Here is a 22,036-nt window from a genome sequence, read left to right as displayed (position 1 = left end):
GAGATGATTTTCACAGTGGAGAAAATTACAGTCATTCAGCTATGAGATAGATGAGTGTGACCTGAACCAGAGATTCGATTCTGATATGTAGAGAGGAAGATGCAAACATTTTGACTGCTCTAGGGGAAAGTGTTCTGATTTTTACAGCAAGGAGTCAGAATTTACTCTGAGATGCTGTCATTGAGTGACTGCTACTGACACATATGTGATGATATCTAAGGGGTTGGGAAGAGGCTAGGTCTTGAGGAGGAATGTGAGAAAGCACATCAGGCTTTGCTCGGTATTGTTATTGTTGATTGCCCAAAAATTCTTTGTGCTAACTTGGCTGACTGCTATCTTTATAGTTGTATCAGGTGATTGTTATGTTTGACACACTGAATGAGGATCTTTTTTTAAAAACAGTTATTTATTTATTTATTTATTTTTGAGAAGGAGCCTCACTCTGTCATCCAGGCTGGAATGCAGTGGTGCAATCTCGGCTCACTGCAACCTCCACCTCCCGGGTTTAAGCAATTCTCCTGCCTCAGCCTCCTGAGTAGCTGGGATTACAGGTGTGTGCCACCACGCCCAGCTAAGTTTTGTATTTTTAGTAGAAACATGTTGGCCAGGCTCATCTCAAACTCCTGACGTCAGGTGATTCACCTTCCTTGGCCTCCCTAAGTGCTGGGATTACAGGCATGAGCCACCGCGGCCCGCCTGAATGAGGATCTCCTAATATACCTCCTTAGTTCTGTTTATCCTCTTGGTCTTGGGTGTGCTATACAATGTACATTTCCAGGTTTGATATCTGGAAGAGTCGGAGAAACCTGTCGCTGTGGTCTGAATATTGGCATCCCCCAAAAATTCACATGCCGGAAACTGATAGTATTAAGTAGTGGGGTCTTTTGTGAAACAAGTCATTTTATAAGGCTGCAACCTCATGAATGGGATTAATACTCTTATAAAAGGGGCTGAACGGAGCTGCCTTATCCTTCTGCCATGTGAGGATGCAGTGACAAGGTGCTATCTTGGTAGCAGAGATCAGGCTTTCACCAGACACCAAATCTACTAGAACCTTGATCTCAGACTTCTCAGTCTCCGGAACTGTGAGTAAGAAATGTATTGTCTTTATAAATTACACAGCCTGGGGTATTTTTGTTGTAGCAGTAGGACTAAGCCACCTACCATGAATCTCTTAAGTGGAGCTGAAGCCATGAGAGAAGGACTCTCTTCTCCATTTGGGGTCTAAGGAGCATCAAACCATGCTAAGGGAAAGGTAGAGAATTAAGCTTATGAGCTAAAGGTTGTAGAGAACAAGATATTTTCAATCTTTAGGATATGATCTGTTTTTGAGAAAGTTAAGATTGTTACTTTACTCTGTAACACTTAAGTCGGTTTGATATAATACATACAAGGGCTGATTGTGGCATGCTGCTCTTGCTTAAACCTGCTTCTTAGGAAGTACCTCTTGAAAGTCAGATTGCCACATTATATTTGCATCATATGTTATGCCTGGAGTATTGTCCTTTGAAATAGATTGGACAGAGTATGCTATTCACAGAAGAGCAATAAGCAACCAGCTTGATAGGGTTACAGAATTTTAGTTCTCCTGGAGAGAATGTCAAAGTAAGTTATCATAGACTATTCTTTTTTTTTTTTTCTTTTTGAGAAGGAGTCTCGCTCTTGCTGGAGTGCAGTGGCGCGATCTCGGCTCACTGCAGGCTCTGCCCCCCGGGGTTCACACCATTCTCCTGCCTCAGCCTCCCGCCTAGCTGGGACTACAGGCGCCCGCCACCTCACCCAGCTAATTTTTTGTATTTTTAGTAGAGACAGGGTTTCACTGTGTTAGCCAGGATGGTCTCCATCTCCTGACCTCGTGATCCACCCGCCTCGGCCTCCCAAAGTGCTGGGATTACAGGCGTGAGCCACCGTGCCCGGCTCATAGACTATTCTTGAAAAATAAAACAGCCTGTTAAGACCGAGTAGCATATGAAAAACAGAAAAACCCTCTCTCCTTGACTAAACACTTATTTATTAAGCAGTAGTTTTTACATTCTCCAGGTACAGCTGGAAAGTTCTTCTATAGTCTCAGAACTAAGGTGACATTTCCCTGACCACCTATTTATAACTTTTCTTCCAATCTTTTGCAGTCATCAGATTCATGCATAGTAGCCATGTATATAGTTGTGGATTGTTGAACTTGTGCAGGTTGTCATTTGCAGCTGCTAGAAAAGGACATGTGCTCTACTTCTTGAGGGATGAATGTAAAAAGTCTTTTTAAAATGTTACTTAATGTCATAGATTTCCTAATATCAGGTTCATTCTGTGATGCTATTTAAGAAAAAATAATTTCAAATCAGCCTCTGTTATAATGTATCCCTGAAATTATGTTGGAAATGTATATCAAGATCAATGAGGTCAAAACAGTCAATGAATCAATTTTCTGAGAAGGGCAATGCTGAAGACAGTATCAGGGACTCACGAAGCGATTGACACTTCAACTTTGTAATATACTATGATGTTTAAGTAATTTATCAGTGATCTCAAAGATTTAAAATAATAGTACTTATGGTGGAATAATAAAATTGTATGAGATCATAAAAACATTTGCATTCCCAAATTATTTATTGTAAGATTTCTTTCTGATTAATAAAGACTTCTTTACATCATTAAAAGCACTGCCACTGAAGAAGTACTTCTCTGGAGGAGGCACGCTAATAAGATTTAACTTGCTCAATGCAGGTGGGTAGATGGTGGCAGAGGAAGCTAATGGAAGTTCTCTTCTGATTGCTTCTGTTTCTTTAGTGACATAGGATATGGATAACTGAAAGTGAGGATATGGAAGGCTTTTAGAGGTTTGATGTTCTAGGACAAAAGAGAATATTTAAAATAAATCTATAGTTTTATTTTAATATTTTAAATCTATAGTTTTATCTATAGGTGCAGTGGCTCGTGCCTGTAATCCCAGTGTTTTGGGAGGATGTGGTGGGAGGCTCACTTAAGGCTAAGAGTTTGAGACCAGCCTGGGAAACACAGTAAGACCCTCGCTGTCTCTACACAAAAATAAAATAAATAATTAAATTTAAAATGAGACCAACTATGTGATTGAGAGTGTTTTCTGATCAATTTAGATTCAGAGATGCTGATGATGGCAGCAGCGGACCGTCCACAACAGCCGCTGCCATCACACTGGCTGCTGTGAGGAGGACGCAGGAAGGAGGCAGAGCTGGGCCTGGGGCAGCGCCATGCTCCACACTGCCGGTGGGAGCCAGGGACAAGTGGGAGACCGCCCAGAGCTTCCTGCCCTGGGGACTGCCACGATGGGGCCAGGCTGAGCCACCTGTTTGCAGGGGAGCAGCCCAGTCAGGCGTGGAAGGGCAGACAGAGAGGGGCCCAATGAGGACCTGGAGCCCTTACCCCAGGCTGTGAGGAGGTGTGGCCGGGGCTGCCCGCACGCTCCATGGAGTGGGCAGGAGCCCCGCCCTCCCAGGCGCAGGACCCAGGCATCTCTGTACTCTGCACCCTCCGGGCCCAGGAAAGCCCTCTCTGTTCCTACTGCCTGGCCTCTCCCCACTCCAGGAGCCCACTCTGATATTAGAGTGCGGTTGGGGCCAAGCCCAGGTGCTGTCACAGCCTGGCCAGGTTTGCGCACGCTCGGGGCAGTGCTAACACACCAGGCCCCTGACAGCACTATGGGCAAATTAAGCTAATATATAAAGAGTACCCTTAAAGCAAAAGAAAATGCCACAGAAAACCCAAATGTAGAAAAAGGATATATAAACTTACCTAAAACAAAATAAAAATTTAAACATATGAGTGATAAGTGACAGGAGGCAGTCAAATGCCTACGCAGATAGGGGCCGGTCCCTGGTGAAATCCCACCTTCAAGCCAAAAACAGCCTGAAGGCTGAAAGACTGGACTGCTGGTTCCGGATGAAAAACGTGACCCAGTGTGAGAACTTCCGTTCCTGTCTGCCTGCCCTTTCCTGATTGGTTCTTTCTGAATAATGCTTTTTAACCAATGGAATGTTATGTTTTCCAATACTACCTTTGGCCCGCCCCTCCCCCATCTATGAGTATAAAAATCCCAGACTCAGCCACACTGGGGGAGATGACCAAACTTCAGGTGAGAGACTACCTTCCTCTCCCCTCTCCACTAAGAGCTGTTTGGTCATTTAATAAAATTCTCTGCCCTCATTACCCTTCAGTTGTCAGTGTGACCTCATTCTTCATGAATGTGGGACAAGAGCTCAGGACCCAGCAAACATGTGTGCCTAGAAAGGCTGTAACACCGTGGCCTTCTGCCTTTGCCAGCGGAGGGCAGCTGCTCCGTGCAATGGAAGCAGTGGCGGGGCCGAGGCAGTCCCGCAGCCATGGACTAGAGCAGGGCAAGGCTGACTGAGCCGCTAACACACCAGTGTCCGTTGGGCTGTGGGGAGCAGAACTAAAAGAGCTAATTAGCACACTGTGACACCCCCTCTGGGGCTTCGGGGTCACGGGCGTCCCTGCCTGGGTGGGTCACCGCATTCCCCTTGGGGCGACACCTCGTTTGGCCGCGGGCCGCACGTGGAGCCGGCTCCTATGTTGATGCTCCGAGCAGCTGGCCAGACCCTGCACTTGCTCACTCACATGCTGCCTCTCACCGCAGTCACAGTGGCTGTGGGATTCGCGCCAGAGACTTGCCCTCAGGCGCGGCTAGGTGCGCTGAGTAGACGGGGTGGTCTTCTCCCGCAAGCCCAGCAAAGGGGCTGAGAAAAATTCCTGCATCATAAGGAAAAGCAAAGCTAGGAAAGACAGTCAATAAAATAAAAAACAGAAACATCAGGAGATTAATTCACTCCAGAAGAAAAATAATAGTATGCTGAAAATTACATTAAAATAAGTATGTTTAGGAGTCTCAGTGAAGGATACAAAGAATAAATCATGAAACATAGCAAACGCATGTTAAATAGCAATGGTTAGGGAAAAGAAACAGATAATGTTTTTGAAAAGAAAAGCAGACAAAATCTAAATATATGTGATAACCTTGGGACTAGGCAAAATTAAAAAGAGACTAAATAAATTAAAATATTAATTTAAAAGGAATTCACCTCCCATGCAGGACATAAGGATATTAAAAATATAAAACAGAACATTAACTGAAGGAATAAATTAAGTAAGGAAGCTGAATGAAAATAAATCCACATCTTTTCACTGTGCAGGTAAAATTTACAACATAAAAGACAGACAGAAAAATCTTCAAAGTTACTCCAAGCGCTGAGAGATGGTATCTGGAAGATAATGCAGACTTAGACTCTAGGAAATGACTGTGGGTCCAGGAATATGGCATGACAAACCTAATCCTCTAGGCTCATGGAGTGGGCATCAAACACACATGCATTGCCAGGAAGGTGACATAAATGTGAGGAGTAAAATGGGTGTGAGCTAGAAAGATGTTTAAGGACAATTGATGTTCTTTCAGTTTTGGAGGGACAACAAGGAATAGTTAGGGCTGGGACAAAGTGATCAAGTACCTTACAGAAAGAGGGAGCCCTTGGGGGAATGTGGATCCATCTCTGATTTTTAAAGAGGATCCATAAATCTAGGCTTTTAAAGTGACATCTTCCAATTATAAATATTGACAAATAATTTTAAATATGGCTCCATACAAAACCAGGCAGGCCAAAAAGCATGTGGTGAGGGCTGGATTTGCTACTGTTCACTTCAGAGAAATGTGCACAATTAGTGAAACCTTATAGCCCTGAACAGGCTTGATGTGACTATAACGGTTTCTTTGACCTATTTCTTCCTTTGTCAATAACAAGCAAAAGAAATGTAAAATGCAGTTTGTATTGTGAGACTCTAGCAAGACTTTCGTATAGGAAGCAGGCCATATACAGAGACAGGGTCGTTGCCTTTCCCCCCTGTAGTTGAAAACTGTGCCTGATGTTGTTAGATGGGGCACAATTAAATCTACACATTCCAAAACACTTTCATTATAGACTCATGCAAAATTATATTTGGCTTTATTGTTTTCTTTTCAACTAAATAAAATGACCAGGTCAGCTACATCTTGCAATAATCAGTATAAACTATCAATGAATTTTGAAATGGTGTGTGATTTCTGGTGATATAGTACTTTTCCATTAAAGAAAGTTAATTAGAAACCACAAAAATATGAATGCATTGAAAATTACATATAATTTAATAACATCTTTTTGATGAAAAAAGGTCATTTTAAAATGCTCATTTTACTACTTTATTTTGTTCACTTTTTGTTCTTAGGACAATATTCCACACAGGTATCATTTAATGACAAACCTAAGCATCATAACATAACAATTACAATGACACAATGTTACTAAATCTATGTTTCTTCTAATGACTGGAAGTAATTCACTTAGCAATCAGCTCTCATTTTTCCTAGTCTTTTTATGTATAACATTATACAAAGTTGTGTTATTTACATAATGGAATGTGGTAAAAGGTTATTTTGATGATATTTTTGTGACAGAAGGAAGAGGACGAATCCACCTTTCTCAGTTACAAGTGCTCTCGTTTTACTTGGCCTAAAGAGACCTTCTTTTTGTTAAATATTTTACTAGAAATATTTCAGGTTTTCAGCTAATAGAAATGTCTCAAGCATTATGCTGCTGTAATAAATCACTTGAATTGCCAGGTTATATTTTACAGCTCCAGTTGCTTGAATATTTATTGTAAAGCACCAAGTACAATAATTTCCATTTTTATAATTAATGAGGAGATCTGGAAAAATAATTCTAATTGGTAAGGCAGGAGTGATTTCAATCTATTCTTAATGTGTTGTCTAAGTCCTTATGTATCCTTCTGTTTCTCATGAACACACTCTATTTAGAAGATCGAAAGAAGTATACTTGTTAAAAGCTGAGCCTCAGACACCTTAATGGTGAGGTGAGCCTCCAGGAGTAAGACACCGTTTGGGTTATATTATGCATGCCCTTATTTCCAAAGCACAGCTCTCTTTTTGGTTCGTTTTTCTATAATTTTAAAAATATTTCCCGGTCTTGACTCATTGCCTCTTTCATGAGTGCAATTAACCCTGATTTTGGATCTTCCAGTGCCAGTGAATCCCACAGATTCTCACGAGAATATCGAATGATTATATTGGTCTCAAACCTATTTCAAGGTAGATATCTTTTTTAGTTCCTAGTTTGAATCTGTTATCTTCCTAAACTGTGTCAATTTAGTCTTCATTTTTTAAAGAATGTCATTTACCTTCCAGTTATGCCTGATCATGATTTGGCTTTGCTTTTTTTTTCCTTCAAATTTTCTCATTTTATTTTGCTCCCAAGGCCAAAAACAGTTAAGTTATCCTTGACTTGAACTTGCCATTTCCCCCCTTCATGTCATCCACTCTTGAGCACTTCTAATATATCCCCTACCAGAATCTTGCCTATGCTGAGATTCTTATTTATATCTTAATCATTTTCTATATCAAATCCTACCTCTACCTCATTTATAGCCTTCTTAAATCTTTAATCTGCGAGTTTCAGAAGATCTAGAATTCTGATGCTATACTATGTTACCTCTCCATTTTTCAAAGCTCTATATTCCTGACCTTTCTATAATCTTCTATGGCTTCTTCAACCATTTTTTTAAACTCTCAGTTACCAGGTTACTTGCTTTATTCTTGATACCCTTTAACTTTCTTTTTCCCTTCTCTTGAAATAGTTTCATTAAAAATTACAATGTAAAGTACCTAATTTCCATTGTGTGTCTATGAAGCTGATTTTCACAGTATCATTCGACATGTTACCAGTTGAACTCAGGGGCATGTGCCAGAACATGTTAGGAGCTGAATATAAGATGTTAGGCTGCAGATAGGGTACCGGTGTGTTTTCTGAATTGATTCCTCGATGCTGTTACTATAAACATAGATGAGTATTTTATGCTATAATAAAGGGATGACTGTAAATCTGGACAAGATATGACAGCTCTTATATGTTGGATTCTCAGTCTTTGCTTTTTGAAGTTTCCTGCATTTTTCTGTGTTTTCTAGCTTTTATCAGCATGGATACCAATAAGCCACCTCTCAACTTACCTCTGATTTCTGCTTTCATTTTCTGAAAGTCTTAAATACCAGACAATCAGTTTTATGAAAATAATGTACAAAGAGCAAATTAGCAGAATCTGATCCTCATCTTTAAGATGGTAGGAGTTCACCTCCAGAATAAGTTATAGAAATGGAGTGCTGGGATTTGGGGATTTCTATTTTATCTTGTCAAAAGCATGTTTTATTTACTGCACAGTGTTCTGCTTACATGAGATTGTCAGATATCTGGGTTCATATTCAAATAATGTTTAGTAGACATTATTAAAGCTGTTATTGAGGATCTCAAAGTATGTGACAATTTTATTCAACCTCTAAAGTGCAGATAACATGGCCACTCATTTAGATAATTTCTTCATGATATGATGTTATATTTCAGAAAGTTATTTTTTTAATTAAAACATACAGAGGTATTTGTAGTTCTGTTTTTCCATTTCTGGTAAAGTTCTTTAGGTTATGTGTCAAGAAATTACAGTTCTTGGGCTGGGTATGGTGGCTCACATCCGTAATCCCAGCACTTTAAAAGGCTGAGAGGGAGGTTCATGAGGTCAAGAGATTGAGACCAGCCTGGCCAATATGGGAAATCCCATCTCTACTAAAAATACAAAAATTAGCTGGGCGTGGTGGCACGTGCCTGTAGTCCCAGCTACTAGGGAAGCTGAGGCAGGAGAATCGCTTGAACCAAGGAGGCGGAGGTGGCAGCAAGCCAAGATCACGCCATTGCACTCCAGCCTGGGTGACAGAGCAAGATTCCATCTCAAAAAAAAAGAAGAGATAGTTTTTGTAGGTGAAGTGAAACAAAAATATGTTTTGTATACATTTAACTGTGTAAGCTTTCACCTCTCTTTTTTTCTCTTGAAAGCAATTAGATGTAGCCCTGAAGACAGAGCACAGGTTTGCACCTGCTTGTATGAATGGAAGAGATATCAGAAATGCTGGAAGACTAGGACTCCTGAGCCAAAAAATAACTTAACAGCGTACAAGAGATGTAAGGCTGGTACAATCCATATTCACAGATGGAAAGAATTTCCAGCTGGGTGCAGTGGCTCACACCTGTAATCCCAGCACTTTGGGAGGCTGAGGCGGGCAGATCACAAGGTCAAGAGATCGAGATTATCATGGCTAACATGGTGAAACACCATCTCCACTAAAAATACAAAAATTTGCTGGGTGTGGTGGCGCACTCCTGTAGTTCCAGCTACTCGGGAGGCTGAAGCAGGAGAATCACTTGAACTGGGAGGCGGAGGTTGCAGTGAGCTGAGATCACTCTACTGCACTCCAGCCTGGCAACAGAGCAAGACTCTGTCTCAAAAAAAAAAAAAAAAAAGAATTTCAATTACTAATTAATATTTACCATGAGATCCTCTGTACACTCTTGTGTTGTTTGGGAAAAGCAATTTTTTAGGCACTGCCTAGCTATATAACGTTATTGCTGGAGGAGCCATAGGGAAGTCTCTGGCATTTGGTTTCTGTGATTATCAAGATGAAACTTTTCACCATTCATCCACAAGAGGAGGCTCCGGAAAGTCAAATACACGAACAAACACAACATACCTCATTGGTCTGTTGACCTCCCAAAACAATAAATGTAGTGAGCCTACTGGCATCAACTGTGTCACACTAGAAAGTGAGCCTCTCTCTGTCTCTGAAGGCTCGTCGCCATGGCTGGGAAAGCTGGAGTGTGCTGGAAGCCACCACTGACCCCACTTCACCCTGGAAAAGGTGAGCCTGATGCAAGCAGTTGGTTACGAACTGAGTTGTGTGTACGTGCTTTTCTTAACAAGGGGCATTGCATAGTCCGAATCTTTTCATTGTTATTAACTTTACAAACTGTGCTTCTGCCTGTTCTGCTCCTCTAATATACTGAAGATGTTGGCATAACTTGCATTTCAGGCCCCTGATGAAAAATTCACACAAAGGTCTCCTACTCTTTGTTAGGAGTTATAAATGAATGAGTCTCTGCCACCACCTCTCTGAGATGAAGGAATAGACGGTAGGAAAGGCAAAGAAAAGCATAGTTGGTGCCCCCCATAAGTTATTTGTCAGGCATGGTTAGTACTGGGGAGGGCAGGAAAGTCACTCCAGGAGTTTTGAGATAAAGTTGCCCTCTGACAATAAAATCAAGAAGAGTCAGAACATAATGGATGAGATTAGTTATCTGTGGAAATGACATACCCCAAGGAATAGACAAAAAGATTATGTGGAGAAATTCAGAACACCCCCGAGGAATTTGACAATAGCAGAAGCTTGATTGTATCCATATATTTCTAGCAACAATCTAATCACAGTAAATGGATGAAGCTGTAACACAATCAAGCAGTAACTTAATCAGTTATAGTGAATAGATTAAGTACTCTAATCACAATCAATTGCATTGTAACCCACATGAAGAAAAAAGTTCTAACTGAAGGGTGGAGGGTGTCTATAAGGAAAAGGGGAACCTGAGAAGCCAGAATTTGTATGTGACTTCAGCTCCCTCCAGCGTAAGATGTGTGGCCATTGTGCTCCACTTAGCAGGCTGGTAGAACCAAGGGCTGTTTCCATAGTAATTTGGATTTCAAAAGCTTTATTCGTGTGTCCATTTGTCTACAGGTAGAGAATGCCTTTACCAGCAAAGCAGCAAAATGCCAAGGATTGCATTTTTAGAAATATAATAGCAGGCAAAGAGCAGTTAGGAAAATTAATAAAGGAATAGGATACATACTCACTCAACAATCATTTATGGAATGCCAATTACACTCAAGCCACTGGCCTAGGCACAGGGGATTCAGTGTTGAAGAAGAGAAAATCCATGCTTTTATAGCACATTCATTTAAAAAAGAAAGACAGATATTCAACAACAAGATTTACATGATTTCGTTACAATCGTGATTATTTCTAGGAAGAACATATACAGGATTTATCTGAACTGAGAAAAATCACAGGAGCTCCTGAACTGACCTGAGGTTTAGAGAAAGCTTTTCTGAGGATACTTTTGTTTGATTTATGCATATCTTATTGAAGGGAAAAGAAAGAATGAGGGAATAAATACAGTTTGTTAAGGGAGCAACATTAGGCTAACATTGTGAATAGAGTGGGTGACAATAAGTAGCTCAAAAACTATCTGTGACAAAGCAATTATTTGCATACAGAGCATTTTGAAAGACTATTGCTTATGTTTCTTTAAGAGTGGCATCAAGAGAGGCTTACATAGTAATCCACGTTCCAGAAATGATGTACTATTTAGAAATGAACTACTTCTGATCTTTTTTGAACCGATAACAGCTTTGAAGATTTTCACCACTGGAGTTGACCGTGGATCGAAATTATCTATGTTCATTCCTGAAACAAAATGAGGGTACTGGAAATGTGCTATGGTTACAGCCCCATTGGAAAGCACTGGACAATCAGCTACAGCAGATAAGACCAATTTGAGGATGCAAGACCATAAGGCACGGAGGTAAAATGATTGCAATGTGATGCTGAAATAGGGCATTCTCTTGTAATTTCCTATCTGAGGCAGAGAAGGGTTATTGAAAAGTTTTAGATCAACCATGCACATGCTCTAAGTGGGCCTCAAGGGCACTCAGGCAGAAGCTGCATTACCCAGGAATGCGTTAGGAGTTGGAGAGCCAGGACATAAAATATGAAGTGCTAAAACACTGCAGTGTGTGAGATACAAGCAAAGCGCCAGCATATGTCCGCCCCCCAGTCACAGATCCTAACAGAAAGGGAGCAGGAGCCGAGGAAGCAGTGGATAGGTGAAAGAGAAAATGTACCTCCTTGTGAAAATACAAATAAAATGTTTTGGGAAGAAGCACTCATAGATTGTAAAGAAAGCCAATTAATTGACTGTTGCCAGGATTATAATGCATTATGCATGTGTTCTCTAAGTGTGTTTCCCTTAAGCTTTTATTGAGAAATTATTTGTTTGGGAGGTATTCACTAAATATTATGGGGGTTATTAAATCTTGCCTTTTTGAGGATTATAGTTCACATAAGCAAGATTTGGTGTGAAAGCAATTCAACAGATAGACAATCAGCACCAACAAAACAGATAAAAAAGAAGGAAGAAAGGAAGGAAGTAGGGGAAAAAAGGAAAGGAGGGAGAGAAAAACAGGAAGGATGAGAAAAGGAAATTCAGAGGCCTTGTGCACAAACAGCAGTGTTACATTTTTCCCCTGGATTGCTAGCTTCTCTGATATTCTCTTCTCTATCTTAACTTCAGTGAAACTTTTTCTTCTTGTTAGTTTCCACCCCCTGTGAATTGTTCAACTGACCTTCAAGACAGGGTGCTTCACACTCTGAGATGAGCACAATTTGTTTTGTTTTCTTCTAAAAGTCTATGGGGGAGTTCTAATCAAGCAATTTTCATGGGAATTTACATGTATAAAAGTAAGAATACCTCATTTTAAACAATTGTATAGTAAACTAACCACTGACCTAAAAGAGAGAGAGGGCAGAAAGAAAAGCAGATTTAAAAGTGATGGACAGGGGAACACAGCAGAGAGCGGTCTTTTCAGCACTGCTTTGAAAAGACACAAGAAGCTGAAAACAACTGGAGGTAATCTGAAAAGAGATTGGGGATGATTATACTATTTAATTATGCAAATGGTGAATGCAGAAACTTTTTGAGAAATGTATTTTAGATTTGGAAAGGGATTTTAGAGATCTTCTAATACGACCTTCTTGTCTTATGGCTGAAGACTCTGAGATCCAAGAGAAGTTCTGTATCTTGGCAGAGTTTCATATATCTGTTAGCAATCATATTTATTATTATTATTATTAATGATTATTTAGTGGCAGAGCTGAAATGAGAAATCAGGTTGCCTGACTCCCACTGCACTCACTGTTCTTTTTTCAACCTCACATTTCAATTCCATTTTAAATGAATTAACCCACGTATTACAACACATTTCAAAAAAGAAGTCTCACATTCTGTTCTAATATAGTATATTAAAATGTTGTCTAAAACACATGCAAATACTTTTTCCTCTAGGACAGGGGTCCTCAAATTTGAGAATGCACAAGGATTACCAGGAGAGCTTGTTGGAGAGCAAACATTCCTGGGCCTTAATCCCGGAGAGTCTAAGCAGCTCTAAGCCGGTGCTGATGCTGCTAGTCCACATTTTATTAGCACTTTTACTTACAAGTGTTTCTCTAGGAAACAGCGGTTATAGTAAGCCCACTCTTGGTAAGTTGGGTGAGAACAGGTAATAATTTGCAATGAATGAACAGCATGAAAATAATTACCATTATTAGAGTGGGTTGATTTTAGCTCCAGTTATCATTCATTTTTATAACATGCTAGTTCCTTTCCATGTCAAGCAGCCCTTTATAAATTCTCTGTTTACAGGCTTCTCCTAAACTCTATTTGCTTGAAGTTGGCAACTACCCATCTCTTCAGTGCTGCCTCCTTTGTGAAGGTTCCTTGTGTCCTCCAGGTTGCAATGGGCGTTCTTTTTCCTGTTTTCTCCTTGCATCCCACCCCTCTCGATTACAGTCCTTGTCACATTGGGCTGTGACTGTTACTTTGCATGCGTAGTTCCCCCTGGAGACTTTAAACTCCTCGAGGCACTGTTCTTTATACTTTCACAGTGCCTTGCTGACATCACGCACTTAAACATTTGTTGATTGAACGCTTATAAAAATGAGGATAACTAGAGAGAAAACAAATGTAAAATATATATAGTAGAACTAATTCTCTGTGAAATTTATGGTTTCTAATTTTATCTATCCATTTTATCCTTGGTAGACCTATAAGTAAACTGAAAACTGTCTGTCAGAAAACAATAAACGTGTGCTAAGTGTAATTTCATGATAGAAAATCTTTAATGCAAGTATTCAGAAATTGCCCTGCAAAAGTCTAGCACCATTGATAATATATTCATTTATTCTGAGCCATTTTCTTTGGTTTTTTTAATTGGTCAAATTTTTATTTTAATGCATGGTATGAGAAATGAACTTTTAAAGCAACTGAATTGTATGGAAAATGACACAGCAAATACATTAGACCCATGTTAAAAGAGAAGGTCAGCTAAATGTCCAAACTTAAGGATATAATGGGCACAGATAAACATAGATTCCAGTCTTCTTTAAGAGGTGGCATTCCCATCTGCTGCTGATCTCTGCACAAGTGTATAGCAAAGTTGTGTTTGAAGGACTTCAACCTCTTTAGTTATAGTTCCCAGAATATTACAGTGGGAAGGAAACTTTGATAGAATCTGATTCCTTTTAACCACATCTACCCCTGTAGGAGGTCGGTCGCTGAATTTCTCTGATGACATTCCTGGTAGGAGCTAAGCACCTCACAGCGTCCTCATTTCATTTTTTAAAATTCTAATTTTTGGAATTTTATTCTTCTTTTTAACAATCAAACTCATGTATCTTAGTTCTGTTTTTCTGGACATGCATGGAATAAATATAATTCTTTCTTTTTATATCAGTCTTTCAGATTTCTACAGATAGTTGTCATCTTCTACCTAGCATGTTTTCTTTCGTAAAAAACGAATAGAAAAAAAAGGAGACTACATTTTTTTAACTTTAGAAAAGAAATACTTACCAAGTATATGTATTAATTCAAATGCAAATATATATTTACCAATGGTGCTGTATTTAGTGTCATTCAGAAGGAATAGATGGGAATGCACAAATCAAATTTGAACTGAAAATACAAATATGAATGACACACACTCATTAAAGGGATTTACTAACCGACTTCTACTTTTTATTGTATTTTGACTTCCAATTTTACAAGTTTCTTAAATCATTGGTGACATCTTTGTTTCCATATTTTTTATTCAAGAATAATATTTATGTGAATGTTAGAAGTATGATCAGAAGACAATGTAAAATGGCAATATGCCATCAAACCTTAGAATCTGTCCCTCATTTCACAGTGGCACTCCCACCCAATTCAAGACATACCTGACAAACCTCCCTTCCACTTGAAGTCTCCATGTCTGACAAAAAATGGAATAGTTGAGTTTATGCAGCTGTTCCTGGGCTAATTATCTGCAATCACTTCTGATTACTTAATAGGCCATGGTAGGATGTGTGTTTGCTGCTATGTTGAATTTACACATTAGGCTTGAATGTGCTGATATGGCTAATTGTTGTGCTCACTGCTGCCTGCTAATAGACCATTCCTGGAATTGAGACCGTATCTCAACGGAATTTGCTTGTTTATTTTAAATAAGTAATAACTACAAACTCAGATCCTAGATCCAGTGTTTACCATTTTAAGAAGGCACTGTTTAATGCTGTATCATTTCTAATGCATTTAAATTATTCAGGTTTGAAAAAATGAGTTATTAAACTAATGAGTCAATAACCAACTCAAGTACATAGACTTAACATTTTTCCTGCTCTATTCAGTTTCCTAAATTGTTTTGTGGTATTGATAGCAAAATAAATTCTTTAAAATGGTGCCAAACAAGCTGAATGTAATAACATAATAATGAGAAAAATAAATGCATATTACAAGCAGACAAACATTTATTAATATGTAAACCAAGATGCTCATGGTAGCGATTCGGAGTGACATAGATATGTTAATACTCAAGGTAGATATGGAATTGTTGTAATGAGACTTTGAATTTGTTTTGCAGTTTTGCATTTTATGATAGCATTTAGTACAAAATGCTAGTATATAGTTTTAAAAATTTAGAAGACTGTTCTTTTGTTGATTACATATATTTGTGTTTCTGATTACCAAAAACAGATGCCAAGTGTCCATGTAGATATAGATACTTTAGGTGTTCTCTTCATCCTTCTCTTTCTGTTTGTAGTCACAGGATCTTTTTTTTTTCTGTCTTCACTTTTTTCTTCATCACTTATTTTTTCTTTTTCTTTTTTTGACACAGGGTCTCGCTCTGTTGCCCAGGCTGGAGGGCAGTGGCATGATCATAGCTCACTGCAGCCTTGCCCTCCCTGGCTCAAGCCATCCTACCACCTCAGCCTCCCACGTAGCTGGGACTACAGGTGCTCGCCACCACACCAGGCTAATTTTTGTATTTTTAGTAGAGATGGAGTTTTACCATGTTGGCCAGGCTGGTCTCAAACTCCTGACATCAAGTGATCTGCCCGCGTTGGCCTCCCAGCATGCTGGGATTACAGGCATGAGCCACCGCACCCAGCTCTTCATCTCTTTTTAACTTCCTTTTTCCTCCCTCATTACTCTTTTATTAGAGAAGCCAATAAGATTCAAATAATAAATAGAAAGTAGAACCATAGGTTTCTTCCATTCTCTGCTGCTTCCCAGGCCCTCCTTTGAGTACAGGATTTACCCCTTCTCGAATAGATTTCAATGAATGTGACTCTGGAACTACTTGGATCCAGCACTGTGGGTGAAACCATGTGACCCTACAATCTGCTCCTCTAGAAACACTATATATTCAGTGTTTCCATGCATTTGAAGCCACGATCTCTGCTGCAAAGAAGTAGAGAGAGAAAGAGATTAATTTTGGTAATAACATTCATTGTTCTGATACATGATTTCTATCTAGAATATAATATATGCCTGGGTTAATCTGAGGCTTTGGATCTCAAAATTCGTCATATATGAAGGACTTTTAGGAGTTCTTTCATGTTTTCTATTTCTAAATTTTTGATGTCTCATTGGAACCATAATACTCACCCCAGCATCTCTTCCAAATACTTTTCTTTTTGAACTTCTGGACTCTGTTCCCTAAACAAAAACAGCTTTTGCACTGTTCTTTCGACCCCCAATCCCCTTGCTGTAGGGTGTAGTACAGGTCCTTTTTTAAGGTTATCATCGTTGTTATTTCCTCTCTGAAATATTCCATGAGAATAGTTGTAACACATAACAGTAGCAGGGCTATTAATGATAAAGATAATAAAATTAACTCAAGAGCTTTAGCTGCCAATGCTAAACCCTTCACGTGGATATTTTATTTTATCCTCAAAACAGCCCTGTTAAGAACTGTACTGTTATTGTCACCATATAACAGATCAGGTATCTAAGACTTAGCACACAGTAGCCAAAGCTTAGTAAAACATTGAGATCAAGGTCATATGGTCAAGGTCACGGTCAGGGCTTATGCAGATCTTGGGACCAGCAGTCTGACTCCAGGACTCAATTTTATTCAGAATCTGAGTGACTAACCACCGTGCATACCATCTCCCACACCACTGGCAGGATTGATCATTTTTTTCATTTGTTTGAGTTCCTCTGAGTCATTAGTTTAGCACATATCCCAGTGTACATTGGCTTGCTTATCTGCCCATGGGCTCCTTAAGGAGAGAGTGATTTATTTATTTTTGTGTTCTCAGAACTCAGAACTGGCCCATCCCAGGATCCATTTATAGCCATGAAATGGGAATTGATTCTTCTTTTACACATTTATCTCCCCATTTTCCTTCACATACCCTACGATCTAGCCAAACAGGAATATTTCTATTGCTGATACCTTCTTGTGCTGCTGCTCTTAGAGCTCTTTGTATATGCTATGCCTACTGCCCAAAATGCCCTTCTACGTATGCAGATCCTCATCAAGGTGACATGTCAACTCTTTCCTCTTTCCTGAAGCTCTCCTAGCTCCTGAATCAGATGTGAAATTTCCCTCTCTGCAACTTTTAGCACTCTGCTTAAAGTGCTTATTTTCCCTTATCATTTCTTCCTCATTTATGTATCTATAAGATCGCTTTAAAAATACTTGTCCCTGAATCTTTCACATAGTAGGTACTCAACAGAGATTAATTGAATTAAACATTTATTTAAATCAGTTGGCTTTGTTTTCTAAAAAATGAAGAGGTTCAAAGTCATGGGCATTGTAAGATATAATTATATTTACTCATCTCTATATGTCCCTAAATACAGTGCAGATATAAGGCAGCATTATTTGTGTGTCTTCTTTCCCTTTTACTGACTGTATATCCTTTGATTCAATTAATTTTGGCCTGTATATCTGTAAGGAAAGGTCTAGAAAATACCAAAAAAGGGACTTTCATTTAAATTACTGGAAAGATTTAACAGCTTTTAGATACTGAGGAATTTCTTTCTCTTTCATAATAAACCAGTAACACTCTTTTCAATGACGTTTCACTACCTTCATGTTTGAATAGTGGTAACAAGGTTAAAAATGTTCAATAGACTGACATTATATTAAACCTCCATCTACAAAGTTTAACAAATATTTACCAAATTTCTACTGTGTGCAAAGTACAATACTTGGTAAGATTCTGTGAAGAATAAGGAAGAGTCATATATAATTTCTTAAGGAAGTGAACATTAAGAAATACAGAGATGACAAATACAACACGATGCAGACCATAGTATAGTCCAGAAAAGATATCAGTGCTGTAAAGACATCCACAAAAAGAAGAAGTTTCATCTTTTGGGAACCCCCATTAGAACACTTGCTTTTTCATTTCCTTGCCCAATTTGCTAATACTGATAACCTATAATATATAATGATAAGTACCTTTAGAAAAGTACATGAAAACAATGGATTTTTAAAAATAAAATAATGGAACTAAAATGTATAATGAGAATTTAAACTGAACTTACGGGAATTTTAACATCGTAAATTTAACATAAATGTTAGAAAAGAAAAATGACCATAATCTCATCATACCACAATTATTTTCATTTGTGTATTTTTTCCCTTTATTTTTCCTACATAGATGATTCTTAGATAATTGTACATATTAAAGACACCCAATTCTGGGTACAGCTGCTTTTCCTTAATAAATGAAAAGGAGAATAGCTTATTCAGGGTATGGGCATTAGTGCTTCACAAAGTTCATTCAAACCATGGCTTGTGTGACACAGACACACTTCCTACTTAACCTACAGAAGGCCAAGTCTCCTTAACTGAAAAATTAGAAATAGCGACAACACCACAACAGCAACAAAGTCTATTACACAGAGTGGTCAAGAGAATTAAGTGAAGTGATCTGTGGCAAATATTCAGCACAGCGTCTGTTGCAAAGTAAGGTTTAATAAACAGTGGCTCTCGAAATCACTGTCTTCCTCATATTCTGACTCTCAGTTTTTTCTCCCATCATTCAAATATTTTATATTCTTGTGATGCTGGTTTGAAATACCAGGAAATGGGCAGATAAACTCCAAAGAGATGAATACCAGCAGATCACACAGCATCTCCCAAGTTAAGCACAAGGACTAACAGATGCAGGCTCTGAAATCTGACAACCCTGTCGAGGTTCTGCTGCTGTGGGAGTCAATGTAGCTGATGTGGGACAATAGCAACTGCTTCCCTCCACCTAGTGGTGTAAGGAAACACAGGCACAGAGATATCTGCTCTCCCCAACTCCAGAAACCGCAGGCAACCCAGGGGATCACCTGTGCCCGTAGACAGCACCAGTGGGGATTGATAAGGAGCCACAGCAGCACCAGAAGAAAAAACAGAACTGCGTTGCAAAGGCTCTGTAAACGACACTGTCACTGATACCAAAGCATACAGTGCAGGCCACAACCTACACACTAAACCTAAACAGGCTGATGGCATGCTAAAATAGAAGATTAAAACAGGATCTAAGCTCTCCTAACATAACTGAAACATCCAGGATATGATGAAAAAAAATCACCTGTCATGCTCAAAACCAGGAAAACAGCCATCTGAATGAGACTAGATACTCAACTGAGGACGACACTGAGATTCGTCAGATTTGGGGATTATCTCACAAGAATTTTAAAGAAGATGTCACAAAAATGCTTCAAGAATCAATTATACAGGCTCCTGAAACCAAAGGGGAAAAAACTAGAAGTTCTTAGCAAAAAACCCCCAGAAATTATATTTTTGAAAAACCAAGTGGAAGTAATAGAAATGGAAAATATAATAATTGAAATAAAACCTCACTGAATGATCTCAATAGTAGAGTGGAAATGACAGAAAAGATTCAGTGACCTTGAAGACAGAGCAATAAAATTTACTCAATTGGAACAAAAGAGAGAGAAAAATAGGAGAAAATGAAGACAGCCTCAGGGATCTGGGCTATGTTCCTTGGGGATCTCAATAACAATCTAACAATCTAATGTTGTATCACTGGAGTCTCAGAAGAATAGGAAGAGTATGGGATTGAAAAAGTATTGGAGGCCGGGTGTGGTGGCTCACGCCTGTAATCCCAGCACTTTGGGAGGCCGAGGTGGGCAGATCACCTGAGGTCAGGAGTTCGAGACCAGCCTGGCCAACATGGCGACACCCCATCTCTACTAAAAGTACAAAAATTAGCCAGGCATGGGGGTGAGTGCTTGTAATCCCAGCTACTCAGGAGGCTGAGGCAGGAGAATCGATTGAACCTGGGAGGCAGAGGTTGCAGTGAGCCGAGATCATGCCACTGCACTACAGCCTGGGCGACAAGAGCAAGACTCCATCTCAAAATAAAAAGAAAAAGTATTGGAAGAGGTAATGGTTGCAAACTTCCCAAATTTGGTAATAGATAATTAAAATACATAATTAACTTTGTACAATTAGAATTAATATGGTAACATTTCACATAAAATATAGAAAACTCATATATAGGTCCTTCAATCTCTCCATCCTTTATGATATAGTTATCACATATATCTACCTGCATTGTAAATTTCACAAGCTAATTTCTTGCTTTAAAAGTCCCATATGTTTTAAAGAAACTAAGAGGAAAAAATATTTTATATTCCTTTAGATATTTGCAATTTCATATTTTCTGTATTGCTTCCTGAATATTTGGATTTCCACCTGGCTTTATTTCCCTTTAGCATTCACTTCAATGAACATAGTTTATAATAGCTGCTTTAAAATCTGTGTTTACTATTCAACATCTGGGCCATCTTAGGGTGGGTCTTGGTTGATTGTCTTTCCTCTAAAACTGGGTCACATCATTCTGATTGTTCATACGCTGTGTAGTTTTGGAATGTATCCTGAATAGTATAGGTATTATATGCTGAAGACTCTGGATTTGGCATGCAGTAAGTTCTCACTTCACATCATCGATAGGTTCATGGAAACTGCGACTTCAAGCAAAATAATGTAAAACAGAACCAATTTTCCCAAAGACTAATTGATATAAACCAGAATGAAGTTCCTACAGCATATTTCTGGTCACAAAAACATCATCAAACTTCTAAATAGATTTCTAATGTTAAACACCAAAATAAACATGAGCTGTACATATATTTAAGAAAGATTAATAAAAATAAGATATTTTCTCAAATTTTGGTGAATGAATTCATTCGCATTCCACATTGAAGTCAATTTTTTTTTCTTTTTCTTCGTCACGCAAATTTTGGAGGGACTGATGGTGGTTGTAGTGGTGATGAGTTAACTCACAGAATAAATGCAAACATTTCGTACTGTGTTGATGTGCATTTGTATGATTATTGTATACTTGGCAAATTTTTATTTTCTTGTAATTCATATTCATTCATTTTCCAACCCACTTATTCCGGTTCTGGGTTGCAGGTGGTTGGAACCCATCCTAGCAGCTCAGGGCACCAGGTGGGAACTCTCCCTGGCCAGGATGCCCTCCCATGACAGGGCAACTCACACTCACACATACACTCACCCTGGGACCATGAACATGTGCCAGTTCACCTAAAGCACACATCTTTGGGATGTGGGAGGAACCCAGTGTCCAGAAGAAAACTCATGCAGACATGTGGAGAGCATGCCAACTCCACACAGATAGTGGCCTTGGCTGAAAGTGATTTTTTTCTCATGGTTATAACAAAATGACGTTGAATGAAGTGTTATTCAAGGACCTGTTGTAGTCTTCTAAAGAGTGTTGATGTATTTATCTCAGCAGCAGATTAATTTGGTTAGATTCCAATTGCAAAATCTCTTCCTTGCATGGCAGATCATATCTTGGCTCAGCTTTTTTTTTTTTTTTTTTTGGTGAGACAGAGTCTCACTCTGTCGCCAGGCTGGAGTGCAATGGCGAGATCTCAGCTCACTGCAACCTCCGCCTTCCAGGTTCAAGCAATTCTCCTGCCTCAGCCTCCAGAGTAGCTGGGACTACAGGCGTGTGCCACCATGCCCAGCTAATTTT

This window comes from Symphalangus syndactylus, chromosome 4 (genome assembly GCF_028878055.3).
Source record: "Symphalangus syndactylus isolate Jambi chromosome 4, NHGRI_mSymSyn1-v2.1_pri, whole genome shotgun sequence".
Lineage (NCBI taxonomy): Eukaryota > Metazoa > Chordata > Mammalia > Primates > Hylobatidae > Symphalangus > Symphalangus syndactylus.
The sequence above is the reverse complement of the archived record's forward strand: the minus strand, read 5'-3'. Positions refer to the sequence as shown.